The 10,712-nt window shown below is 41.1% G+C and overlaps 1 protein-coding gene across 1 annotated transcript in view; it reads right to left on the bottom strand.

Moving 5' to 3' along the window:
* Positions 1-10,712, bottom strand: part of MPP7 (membrane palmitoylated protein 7) — a 234,541-nt gene that overhangs the window by 201,717 nt on the left and 22,112 nt on the right. The window lies entirely within an intron of this gene.

Raw genomic sequence — 10,712 nt, 5'->3', positions numbered from 1 at the left:
AAATTAAAAGCTAACAAAAATCAGATACCATATTTAACTATGCTCTAACCAAATAGTATCTTTTTCTGATACACTTAAAATGAAAACAGTTTTCTATATGATCTCGGTGTCGTGATTTATTTTTGCCCAATTCCTGTTTTAAAAAATTTTTAATGATTTTTGCAATTACAGTTGTCTAAAACATTACACTGTACTATTATTCTTTAATTATCCTAGTTCCTTCCCAAAGCAAATTACTTTTCTTAAGCCAATTTAGCAAATCGCAAAGCTAAGTGGCTCCCCAATTATCTTTACTCTTTCAACTAAGAAAAATTGCTCTTAATTACTTTGTCTTAGTTCCCTGTCCAGAATTGACCACTTTAACAATCAGAATGATGTATGCTCATTAGCAAAAGCAGATCTTACACACAGGTAAGAAAACAAAGAATTAACTGTGAACATTTTCCTTACTAGCAATGGGAGCAACTCACCAAACCGTGATTTATGTAAGACTCTAGAAGTCATTCACTGGGGTTAGAACTTTAGGGTGTTCATCACAAATTACCTACCCATCAGCACAGTGGCTTTGCACTCCACTGGGCAATATTTTTTATATAAAAACAAGTCAAAGGCCAGATCTGGAGCAGTCAGTGGACTTCGGCAAGGATTTAATAAGGCAAAGCACTACTCCTATCCTTAAATTCCGAAAATGGTCATCTCAGCGTTAAAGTGACCAGATCAGACCCAGGATGGAATTGCTCCTGCTAAGCTTCACATCAGCAACCCAAAACTTGACTAAGTTTCCATGCTAGGCTCTCCCAGAAAAGGCCTAGGTCAATCCATCGGTCTTGTTCTGTTCAGCACAAGTTAGCTGATCCAACTTTTAGACTTCCTTTTGCTTCATATAAGGAAAGTAACCATACTTTAACCAATCAGCAAATGCCCAGTATGACTTCCTTGTTTCTGTTCACTGGGTTTCCAAACATCTCTCGCCTTGTAGAACTCTTCAGAGCTCCTTTCTATTTGCTTGATGGGATACTGCCCAAGTCGTGAATCACTGCATAAAGCCGATAAGATCTTTAAAATTGACCTGGCTGAATTTTGTTCTTTAGCACTAGGAACACACCAGTGGAAAACCACAGTCCTTGTTCAATGTGAACGGCACCTTCATTCTTCCGCTTACCTCCACAACTCTTTCCATCAGGTGACCCTTGAGTGCAAGAGGAGGTGATCATCGGAAACACTCCGACGACAACGACATGGAACAGGCTCCAACTTGTTAAGTGATGTGTGGTTATATGCTATGCTAATAAGCTACTCTGCCCTGAGAGCCTGGTTGGTCTTTTTTTCTCTCCATTTATAATTTTTGACTGAACTAAGAAATTGGGGTGAAACTAACAGTATAGCTCAAAAACAGCCACATGCATTAAGCTAGGTATCCATTATCACAGGTTCTACATCAAGCACTTTTAAAAACCATCATTCAAATTTCAGGTCAGTACTTAAGTTTCATAAATAATACTCTAGCATTATTGCCTTTGGCCTTGTGGGAGCCACAGACATTTCTGAATCAGATAAAAACTATGGACCCTCTCTATACTGTTAAAAACAAGTCAACAGGGCCAAAATGGAATCTCTTATGCTATGCCCTATGTCACTGAACAAAGACTGAATTATAGCTCTGGCTCTTCCAGAAATAGAATTTTAAACCAGTCAATCAGGAATCACCTAGTAAGTACTAATGAGGTAATCTGCCTCCCTGTCATCCCCCAAAAGAAAGTGACCTTGCCACAACCAAGGAACTTTTTGCTAGTTTAACTTCCTGTTTCAGCTCCCTTCTGCCTATAAAAGTCTTTCATTTTGTACAGCTCCTTGGAGCATTTTTATGTGATAGATGGGATGTTGCCTAATTCATGAATTGAATCAAACCAGTAAGACCTCTAAAATTTATTCAGTTGAATTTTGTTTTTTAACAGTCCTCAGACATATTTGCATAATACACAAAAAGCTGCTCCTGTTCTACGCAGGTCATAAAATCAGAAGACTGAAAGTCTGTCTGTGTACCCAGATCAAGAACTCCAGCACCAGTGGCTTGAGAAGGCTAACACGAAACCACAATCACACATTTGAAAAGCGAGGCCATGAGTCTGCCTGTACTGCGTGTCTAAGTACCTGATCACATATGTCACATACGATTATTTTATATTTTAAAGAAAAACTAAAATTCTTTGGTGGTAGTGTATACAGATTGCTTTGCATTTAAATACATTGAATGAAATGGCTACACTAACTAGCAGCTCTTGGATTTAAGAGATTAGAGCTCTATTAGGAAGGGGGGTACCTAAGCTGTGCTTGCATAGTTCTCCAAATATCCAGAAAACAGTAATTGTTCCTATCAAATAATGGTGGGTGGGGAGCTACTATGCAAGGGATAAAGCCCAAAAGTGCCTCTCCTACTTTTTTTCATGACTGTCAGCTGGATCTTAACCCATTTCCTGTTTGCCCTGAGAACACTTGCTGGTGGTGCTTGTGGCTGCAGCTTTTACCCCATGATAACTCGCAGATTCCAGTCCTAACCTTATCCCCAAAGTTTGCCACACGTCTCCCATGCTTTTCAGAGAATTCCATCAAAACAGGACTGATGCATTTAGGACAGCACCTGAACAGAAAACAGATGCCAAATGTTCTGAAAATGAGGATTACAAAGGGGACGACTGTAGCCAGATTCTGTGGTGAACTTATGGCACTGAAATGGTGTGACGAGAGGGTGACAATGTTGTCGCTGTTCCACAATGATACTGTGATTGAAGAAGCCATGTGTCATTGTGGATTGTAACGAGAATATGAGAAGTGGACTCGGCTGATCGGATACTGGCTTCTTATCCAACTGAGTGCAAAAGGCACAAGCTTTGGTATGAGAAATTCTTTCTCCATCTTCTACACATTACAGTGCTGAACTCCCACATCGTGTTGAAGGACAATTCCGAGCACAAAATTAGTTGTGTCAACTTCAGACTGACATTGATTAAAAGAATGTCGGAAAAACATGAGCAAGGGCAGCAAAGTCGTCTGTGCTCTGATGTCACGTCACACCTTTTCGCTTATCTGGAAGACGTCTCCCCTAGAGCACACCATTGGGGAAACAGAATCCGACTGGTCGCTGCAAAGCTCGCTGCTCGCACGACAAGCATGGCAAGATCAGGAGAGAAACGTGCTGTCTTTGTGCAGAAGGTGACGTTCCGCTTCGTGTTGTTCCATGCTTTGAAATTTACCACACGAAAAAAAGTTAACTACTGATCATACACATTTCTGTTACATTAGGATTAGAGACAAGTTCTGTTTAGAAATAACTCCAAGAACAGTTTTTATATTTTATTTTCACATTGAAAACCAGTCAAGATTTGCTTCAGCCTCAAAGAGTGTGTTTATGTAAAATTAAATTAATGCTGGCAGTGAGCTACACTTTTTTTCCTAACCGGACTACATTTTTCTGTTGATGTTTATTGTGATAAAAAATATTTATACATATAGATTGGCTCATGAGATATATACAGAAGACCTTAAAAATCAACACTAAAGTATTTCCTCTCCTCAGGACTTGGCTGTGAAGCACGACCTAAGCGGCCAGGAGAGGAGGGAGGGATCTTGGATCTGGCCCATCGTCTGCAGATGGTAAAGGAGGGGAGAGGGGAGCGGTTGGTTGGAGAGAAGTCTGGCCAGGCTCAGGAGCAGGCCGGGAGCGACAGCTGAAGGAGTGACAAAGATTCTCTCACTGACCAAACTACTCAGGCTCCCGTGAACTCTTAACTGGGCCTGATTTTTTGGACTCCCATGTTGCTGCCTGCATTGTCCGATTTTAGCAAGAATCCTTGTAAATCAGTTTAACCAACACCTCCACCTTCAAAATCCGATCAGCCTCAACATAGAATGGGGCTCCTCATCCACTGTCCCCCATGTAACATCTGATCACCGTGGTCTGCCTGCAGCAAGAATCCTGTTAGGATGGTTTAGCCAGAATCCCCCTTACCCGTGATGTTTCCTCTTAGTCATTTTCCATTCAGGAATCTCCACCCTGTGCCTTGGCTATCGATTCCCATTTGCCCGTGCTGTACATGGAGTTGAGTCCAATCTCTCTCCCCCACTGCAAGACCACACTGCAACGGTCCCCACACTCATCGCCATGGTCTCCTTGAATAAAGTCTACCTTACTTTCAACAAATGTCATGAATCATTTTTTTTTTCTTTAACAGGAGCAAGGCAAAACATCTGACAAATGAGGGAAACTTAGTCATGATTCAAGCAATGGCAGGTACTGGAATTTTCAAAAGAGGATATGTGATATTGTGATTTATAATAATATGGACGATAAAGGGGCTCTGTAATAAATCTAACTGAAAGTAATCTTACAGGGTGATTTGATGATAAAATTCCTAACTGGGCAGGTCATGGTGGGTAGTCACACCCCAGGTATATAACATCATCAGTAAAAGGTTTATCTTTGCCTTAAGCAAGCCCTGTCCATTGCTGCTATGCATTTTAGGCTAACAGACTTTTCAAACACCTTTTTCGGACTCCTCAGAAACATAATCACCCTCAAGAGAGCACACAATCTTGGTAACTACCCTGAAATCTAATTCCCACCTAGCTTTCTCCCACCTTCCTATAATCTTCCTTCTGTTCCCTCCTTAATTCCAAATGCATAAAAGAAACACAAACTGTCACCTCTCTGGAGCATCTGAGGTTTTGCTGCCCAGCAGTTGTCATCAGTGTGGCTCAAATAAATGCTTATAAAAATTCTCTACAGGTTTGGATGTTTCTTACATCGACAATAAGGAATATGTATTCGGTCTTCTTCCCTTTTCTAGAACGGGGCTCCTAAAAGCCCTGGAATTTCCCAAGTGATAAGAGCCATCAGTGTCTTTTGATAGTCATAACATTACAAACCGCTTTCAACCATACCTGAGTTTACATGAATCTGGTGACTTCTGGAAAGCCCCTAAGGAAGGCTGGTTATCAGGGGAGCCAACCATGTGATCAGAGGGTTGGAACTTCCAGCCCTCTACCTCCAGGCAGGGGAAAAAGCTGGAAATTGAGTTCAATTGAGGCCAATGACTTAATCATGCCTGAGTCTTAAGCTTCCATATTAACCCAAAGGTCGGCTTCAGAGAGCTTCCAGGCTGGGGAACAGGTGGAGGTGCACAAGGTGCAGAAAGAATGGCGAGCTCAGAGAGGGCACGGAAGCTCTGCGCCCTCCCCACATACCCTGTGCGTCTCTTCCATCTGGCTGTTCTGAGTTATAACCTTTTATAACAAACCAGTGATCTAGTAAGTAAACTGTTTTCCTGGGTCCTGTGAGCTAGCCTGCCGAATTAATGAACCCAAGGAGGGGTTGGTGGGTGGGGGGACCTCTGATTTATGGCTGGTGGGTCAGAAGCATAGGTAACAACCCAGACTTATGACTGGCATCTGAAGTGGAGTCGGGGGGGCAGTCTTGTGGGACTGACCGAACTGCAGTATCTCCAGGTAGTAGCAGAACTGATTTAAAGTGTAAGACCCCAGCTGCTGTCACGGAATTGCTTCATGTGTGTAAAATCCACACATCTGGTGGTGTCGGAAGTTGAGTAATGAGGTAATGAGATGTTGAAAGAGGGATGAGACATGCAGGAGGAGTGTGTTTCCTCCTCGGCAGGGTAAGAGTCTCCAAATCACGCGGAGGGAATAAGGCAGTGTGGGAAGTGTGGCAGCGCCTGGGAACCAGGTAGGGAGAACGCTCGCCTCCCAGGAAGGAAGGTCTATGGAGTCCCGAACCCCGTACTCAGTTCCAGAGGCCGGGCTTCAGTCCCCCAGGAAAGGGGGCTCCACAGAAGACAGGGCTGCAGGAACCAAAGGAGAAGCCCCATCCTAACTAGGACTGGAACTAAGAGGAGTCACTGGGACAGGAACACTAGATCCTGGTCTGGTTGGCAATAAAAATAAGTTCAATGAGGAAACCTAGTGCTCAGCCCTGAAACCAGCAGGGGGCCTGAGGCCCAGACTTGATGGCACATGAGGGGCTGAGCCTTGATCGCGAATTAGAAACAAGCAAGACAGACGGCAGCCCTGGCTTTGGAGTTTTTCTAAATAAAAATTTCAAACTGCCAAAGAAAAATACAGAGAGTCTGTATTTGAAGAGCTTAAACATTAATCTATGTGGTCTCCCAACAGCTTGAGCAAACATATGGAAGTGGGAAGCATAAGGCATGTTAAGGAAACTGTTGATTACAGTTGGGATAAAATAAAAGGTAAATGTTGGAATGAAAGTGGGAGACTATAAAGCATGATCTTGAATGTCAGCCTAAGGAGTTTATATGGGGGAGAAGGGAAGCAGTAAGGAAAGGACATGTCCAGAACTGTGTCTCAAAGATTAATTTATTGGCACCACTGTGGAAGCCGAAGCAGAGGGAATTTCAGGAAGAAGGCACAATCCTCATTTCCAAACGCTGTCGATATTAGGAAATATAAAAATATTGCTTAGAAGTATCCTCTCTACCAGTTTTACTAAAGTGGAGGTTGTGGGTGGGAAGGTAGGTCAAGCGTAGAACTGAGTAGAGAAATTCCCGAGAACAGTAAAAGGACAGAGAGGTAGAAAATTTATCAGTACCCTGCACTGTGAATAGGTGCTGAGCGAAGAGAAAAACACGGCATACACATCCCATCAGGAAGTTATGCATTAAAAACAGGACGAGAGAGAGTTTCCTGAGTTCTCAGTAGAGGTATTGGTTTTTTGTTGTTGCTGTTTTTAAAGACAGGTAGCTAGATTACAGGTGCAAGAAAGCAAATGGAGTAAACAACAAACAGGGAATGTTTATGGGAGCAGAATTATGGGCTCAGCTCACACTGACATGCCTTTATACCTAAAAAAATAAATGCCATTTTGAATCTTTTTCTTATGGATAGTTCCTCAGAGTAAAATCCCTATATATTTCTCAGTGTGTTAATGTGTCTGTACCATTGTTCGATAACTAAGAGATATAGAGCATAGGTTATTTTAACAGTATCAAGTGAATTAATAAATTTTAACACAAAGTGTTCTTTTTTTAATGGAATGTGATGAGCAGAATACGTGTAGGAGGGAAAGAATGGGTTTTAGAATTATCCAGATCTATGTTTCCATCATATTCTTAACACGTCAACACAATCACTTCATCGCTTGAAAATTTACAAGCATAAGACTTACACGCTAAGTGATTTACAAGACTCTCTCATCTGATTATCACAATAGCCCTCTGAATTTAAAGGTTCAATAATTTGCCCAAGTCAGAAAAGAAAGAAGACAGGATCTGAACTTGAGTCCGACTCCAAAGACAATCCTTTCATCGTGGCCATCATGCCCATGACTCCCTGAGCTTTGGGCCCTCATAAGACCCCTGTAATACCTTCTGTACAGTCTTGCTCTGAAGAAAGGTAATATGTGGATAGCTCTTAGTACACGGAAGGTCCTCAAAAAATGTTGCCTTCTCTTTTTCATTTTATAATCACTTTTCTAAACCTTTGGTCTTTCTACTACATGATACTGCCTCATCTATCGCCCTGGGGCCCCATATGTATATTTTGAACAGCACTGATGACCTTGTATCATAACTGTTGGCTTAACTAACTGCTTCTCACTAGTCAGTAACCCAGGCCTTTGCCCATCATTAGCTTTGCGTCCTAGTTTCCAGCGTTTCTGGCATGGACTAAGTGCTCAAAAAATGGTTCTTGTTTCAATTACTGCTGGTCATCATGTGGCTCAAATATTCTATCTGCTTAGGATAACTTCTATCTAAAACTTTAGTCATGTTTTAGACAGAAGGCAACCTAAGCAGATACGCAATTTGCTATCTGTTCTGTTTTACGCATTAGTTCAGAGGCCAGCAAACTACAGCAAGTTGGCTGCTACCTGTTCCCATAAAGTCTTATTGGTACACAGCCACGTCATTCATTTATACATTGCCCATGGCCACTTTTGTGTTGAAACAGCAGAGCTGAGTAGTTGCAAAAGAGACCACACAGCTGTAAAGCTTAATATATTTACTATCTGGCCCTTCCTACAAAAACTGTGCTGACCTCTGCATTAGTTGAATCCGCTGAGTGAGCCAACAAATATTAGAATTATTATGAGCCAGCCACTGCCCTTTGGTGCTGGGTATGTTGTGGTGAACAAAACAGACACGGTCCTTGCCTTAACACATCTTACAGTCTAGCAAACAAAAAAGACAAAACAAATGAGTAGTGAAATACATAACCAATGAATAAACTCCTCACTGGGATAACACAGTGAAGGAAAAGTAGGCAATACTATTGGAGAGAAAGAGAATGGGAGGGGGACATTTTTTACATTGAGTAAAAGGAAAGCTTCTCTAAGAATGGGAAATTAAACAGACCTGAAGACTTGAATCATAGGGAGGTGGGGACAGAGGGAGACAGTCAGGTGGGAGGCAAGCACATTCTGGCGGAGGGTCCACTATGAGCTTAGGCTCTGAAGAAGAACCCAAAATATTCAAAGGAAGCTGGGCTGGAACGTAATGAGCCAGACAGAAATGCTAATAAAATGAGGAGGGAAATTTATAGGCTGGTGTTAGATCATATAGCACCTTGTCAGCCATTTTAAAGTCCTCATTTAGATTTTCCAATTCCAGAAAACATTTATATTATAAAAAGGGTTAAGAAAAGGTTAGGGGCTAATATTTCAGACTCATAAAACGATGCGTTCTTTTTAATAACAAGAGCGAGCAAAGCCACCTCTAATTACAGGTAGGACTTTCTTTTCTTGTAACTATCAGGACCTTCCTTAAACATTCTGATCGCCTTTCATTATCACCCCGTAGTTATGATTAAGAAGGCATTAAGCTGCTCAAAAAATCGACTATTCAAATAATAATTTTTTGCTATTTCCAGAGTGATATGTCTTTTATTTTAATATCAATGCAAAAAGTGTTCCCTGACTAACAAAACATCGGTTATCTGAATTATAAAACCTCAAAAGTAATGCTTCCATTCAGGTAATATCTGAATACAGAAGGACAATATGACATAAAGAACTAAGATGAGATTGAGATTTGTTACAAATAAACCACTGAAGCTTGTGATTTACTCTTTTATAATTCAGAATCGTCAAGAGTTTCTCAATGAAAACAAAAAAAAAATTAACAATAGTATTACTAACAAAAAAAACTGTTCTAAGCACCTCGCCCTTATAAACTCATTCAATCTCCGTAATGACCTTGTCAAACAGGTAATATAGTTTCATCCTTACTTTATAGAGAAGAATATTTACACACTGATGGGTTAAGTAGCGTGTCCAAGATAACTCAGCCCAGGATTTTAACCCCTGGGCACAAACCTCCCAATAATGATGTCACTCGTCCATCTGCATTCAACCCACTTTCCTGAGAGGTAAAATTTCAATTAGTTTCAGGTATATTCTTGGAAGCATGTTATTATCCCTGTGAACTTAACCTGTGCCATAAGAAAACAAAAAAAGCTAAGAATTGTGGTGCTGTAAGAAAAAAAAGACTAAGAAAACCTAAGCACACTCTGATCTTTATTTCCTCAACTATATTCATAATAAGAAAGCAACGCTAATAGCAGCAACATTTACTGAATATCTCTTATATGCTAGGCCAGTCACTTTACCTTAGTAACTGCATTTGATAGTCGCAAGTTATTCTTAATCACAAATTGTACACATAGGAAATGGAATTGAGAGGCTCAGCATCCTTAGTCTAAAGCTCCTGTTCTACTTACAACACAGCCTGTAGGTCAAGGCAATTTCTTCAGTACTGCTAAGTCCAGGGAATCCGTGGTTACATAAAAACTTCGTTTGTATAATGAATGCCTTGTTCATCTGAGTTAGGAGCTCTGACAGAGGGGAAAGTCCTTTTCCTGCTATTCTAATCCCATTGTTCTAGCAATGAGAAAAGGAGAACCAGTCAGGAGTTGCTCCTTCCCCACCAGGTAAGCTCCGGACGGGAGGTCATAACACACAAGGCTCGTTTAATGCCACGGTCCTCAGTGCCCGGAACAAGGCCTGACAACAGTAAAATGCTCAACCCATTGTAGTCGATTTTAAATGAAATCCGTAAGAGTATAACTCACATGAGCCCAACCTAGGTAGTCACATATCCCCCATCCCTCTTTAGATATTATGAAAGAACTATGATGATTGAGCAGAGAGTCAATCCATCACCATTCTTAACTAAATCATCAACATAAAATTATTAAGTATCCAGAAAAATTGGTCTTCAAAGTATACATATTTTAAACATAAAATTAATAAGTAGTGCTTCACATTACATAAATCAGATCATTCTACTTCAAATTTTTGATTGTATAGAATGCTTAAAACTGGGATATACAAGAGGACAAGAGACTAGAGTGGAAGACACTTGAGTCGAGGTTAGAGAACAGGGACTCTAGTCGTGGTTCCACTGGTTCTCTAAGGAACAACAACGTGGCTGCAGCTGGTTCCACGCTACTCCACGCCTCAGGTTTTCCCATACGCAAAGCTAAGCAGAAGAATCCGGTGACCTCTGAGATTCATTGCAGCTTCTCTGTTCAATGACTCTAGGTTAGCAGATGCCTTTAGACTGAGATGGCCAGTGAAACTGAAAGGGTGACAAGTTTCAAGGATAAAGAGGTATTTAAGTTAGGAGTTGAGGGATGTGAAGTCTGCACATATATAAGGATGAAGTTAATGCAAATCTCAGCTGAGC

Source organism: Pteropus vampyrus, unplaced genomic scaffold (genome assembly GCF_000151845.1).
Source record: "Pteropus vampyrus isolate Shadow unplaced genomic scaffold, Pvam_2.0 Scaffold150, whole genome shotgun sequence".
Lineage (NCBI taxonomy): Eukaryota > Metazoa > Chordata > Mammalia > Chiroptera > Pteropodidae > Pteropus > Pteropus vampyrus.
Note: the sequence above shows the minus strand (reverse complement) of the source record. Positions and strands in the feature narration are given on the sequence as shown.